This window comes from Populus euphratica, unplaced genomic scaffold (assembly GCF_000495115.2).
Source record: "Populus euphratica unplaced genomic scaffold, PopEup_1.0 scaffold153.1, whole genome shotgun sequence".
Classification (NCBI taxonomy): Eukaryota; Viridiplantae; Streptophyta; class Magnoliopsida; order Malpighiales; family Salicaceae; genus Populus; species Populus euphratica.
Genome location: NW_011499953.1, coordinates 168,378 through 172,047, shown reverse-complemented (window position 1 = coordinate 172,047; position 3,670 = coordinate 168,378).

Here is a 3,670-nt window from a genome sequence, read left to right as displayed (position 1 = left end):
TATTTATTACTTTGACACTCCTGCACTTGGGAGAAGACATCAACCTTTTAGTCGTGTCATTTTTTTTAGTATGATTGTAGTTGATTTTAAATATATTTTTTATTTAAAAATATATCAAAATAATATTTTTTTTATTTTTTTTAAATATTTTTGATAAAAGCACACTAGAATAATCTAAAAATATCAATAAAATATTAATTTAAAACAAAATAAAAAAACTAAAAAATACATTTTTTAAAAAATATTTTTAAAACATAAAAATAAACAATACCTAAATCAAATCCAGCATAGATGGTACTGCATAGCAATATCTAACAAATATATTTCAACAAAAATGGGTGTCAAGCATTGTTAAATATTCTTCACTCACTTACAATGAATTATGGGTGGAAGCAGAGTTTTTTTTTATTTTAATCCTTTAGCTTCTTGTTTTCATCAACTAATTCCTTTAATTGTATAGTTAATAGTGAATTACCCTGTATTATGTTGATTAGGAACAAAATTGAATGAATAATGATCAATATAGAAAAAAGAGATATAAAATAGGTGGTGTGTTTAAAATTGGTGCTTAGAGTGGAACTTAGTCCTCCAATTTTTAAATTTAGAAATGTTTAGTCCCTTGTGTTTTTCTAAATTTGATTTTGGTACATATATTTATTTTTCTTGTTTTCAAATCCTTGGTTTATAAAAAAAAAAAGAGAAAATTTTGGCGTGATTCCACCATAAAGATTATTGCATATCATATACTCTAAACTTCAGATATAAAATTATCTTTTTACCGTGACATGATTTTTTTAACATATTGTATGAAGTTATATTTGTTATATTCCTGTTTTTGTACACAAAAAACTATTACTATGGTCTACAGATGAAAAAAATTCAATATTTTTATCTTGAGGGTGTTTTTGTACTTTAAATTTTTCAGAATAATGTCACTACCTTAAAACATTTTGTGAAAGAAAAAACGATATAACTTTGTTAGAAGGGGTTTTTGGTCATTTTAGTTTGGTCTTGTTATAGAATTTGAGGTTCCTCAGGGGTATTATTATAATTAATATGTATTAAATATTATTTTTTTTAAAAAAATCTTAGCTAACATGTCGGCGTCCTCTACGTTATCCACGCGGTGCGTGTAGGGTTGTCTAGTCACCAAACACCATCTTCTGAAGCGATGTTTGGAAGATCTCGACACCTTTTATATGGTAACTTGGATCGTGTATTGGAAACACCTCTGGTTTGGTGTTAGAGACCATTTCTTCTTTTTTTTCCTTGTTTTCATGCTCTCGACCTTGAAATTTGGGCCCCTCTTGTAAAATTTCATTGCATCCCTCGCACACTTGGTTACCATCATTTTGATTATTATTTTTTTATTTCATAATAAGTTATAAAATAATAACTTCTTTTTTAATTTCACACCATCATTTTTAATTTCACACTATCAAATTATATTTTTTTCAATTTCACCCAACTATTTTTTAATAAATAAATAATCTATCAAATTACAATTGTTTTTCAATCCCACCCCTAAGATTTTTTTTCAAATTTGATTCTTATTTATTTTATTTGAGATCACGTAACAAAAAAAATCTTGCAAATTTCATCGTCGTTGGGTTTTTTATCTATTAATTTTTATCTCCATTGTTTTTTCTCTTATAAATAGCTTTTCTATTGTTACATCCTTTATAATTAAATTTGTTATCAATTAAGTTTCTTGACTAAATCCATATCCAGGATGTTACAAGTTGTGAATTTTATAAATTAAATTAGGTTTAGGAGGCATGCTCGAATGCTTTTTTTTTTTTCATTTTTAAAGCTCGTGTTTTCTTATTTTTATCATTATTTTTGGGGTTTCATTTTCATTTTTTCGTGGTTTAATTCTACTAAGCTAGCTCTTTATATTTTTTTCTCAATTCCACTCTTGTTATTTTTAAATATAAAAATAATCTATCAAATTATAAATATTTTTCAATTTCATCCATATGATTTTTTTAATATACAATTAATCTATCATATTACAAATGTTTTTCAATGTCACCCCTGTTATTTTTTAATCTATAGATAATCCATAAAATCACAAATATTTTTCAATCCCACCCCTGTGATTTTTATATCTTTCAAATTTGATTTTCATTTTTTTAATTATTATATTTTGTTCGGGATTCTTTTTTTTAAAAAAATTCTTTACAAATTTCATCCCCTTGGGTTTTTTTTTTCCTTTCAAATTTTTTTTTCATTGTTTTTTCTATAATTCCATCATTTTAAATTAAATTCATTGAGAGTTAAACTTCGTAATTGAATTTATGTCTAAGATTTCACAGATTGTAAGTTTTATAAATTACATCAGGTTTGGAAGATTTGTTCAAATTTACTTGGGGTATTAAATAAGTTTTATTTTTTTTTTCATTTTAGATTGGTTTTGTTGTGTATTTTAAAGTTGCCTTAAGGTATTATTGTAATTAAAATGTATTAAATATTATTTAATAAAACATTGTGGCTAGCGTGTGGATAACCCTTACATCATTCAAGCGACGTTTGCAGGATTGTTTAGTCACTAAACACCGTCTTTTAAAGCTATGTTTGGAAGATTCCAGCACCCTTTACATGGTGATGTGATGCGTGTATCAAAAATATAATTGATTTGGTGTTGGAGACCATTTTAATTTACATCACCTTATAAAATTTCACAGTTCCATTCCTCTTGTATTTGGTCCTTGTAATTTTTATCACTATTTTTTTTATTTTAGAATAAGTTATAAAATGACATATACATATATATATATATATATATATGTATATATATATATATATATATTTCATCTTACCATCTTTGAATTCATAGATAATTTATCATTTTTTTTTCAATTTCATCCCCTATTGTTTTTAAATATATAAATAATCTATTAAATTATAAATATATTTCATTTTCACCCTAGTAAGTTTTTTAATATATGAATAATCTATCAAAATATAATGTTTTTCAATTTTCACCTGCTAAATTTTAATTTATAAATAATCTATCAAGTTATATATTTTTTTTAATCTCATCCTTATAGTTTTTATATCTTTCAAATATAGTTCTAGTCTTTTAATTATTATTTGTTTTATTTGATTTCTTTTAAAGTTCATGCAAATTTCATCCTCATTAAGTGCCTTTTTAATCAAAATTTATCTTTATTTTTTTTATTAATATCTTTTTTATGATTTCATTATTTAAAATTAAATTTGCTGGGATGTTTAAGATTTCACAAGTTAAAAGTTTTCGAAATTAGATTAGGTTTAGAAGGTTCTTTTAACTTTGTTTTTTTTTTTTCAAGTTGGAGTTTTCTTATTATTTTATCATTTTGTTGGGTTTATTTTTTTATTATTTTCATGGTTTAATTCTTTTAGGTTAACCCTTTATATATTTTTTTTCAATTTTCACCCCTGTAATTTTTAAATATATAAATAATTTATCAAATTAAAAATATTTTTCAATGTCATCTCTATTTTTTCAATATATAAATAATCTATTAGATTATAGATATTTTTTATTTTCACCCCTGTCATTTTTAATTTATAAATAATCTATTAAATTAAAAAAAAAATTCAACCTCACCTCTATGATTTTTCTATCTTTCAAATTTGGTACTCGTTTTTTTAATTTCTATTTAATTTATTTATGATTATTTTT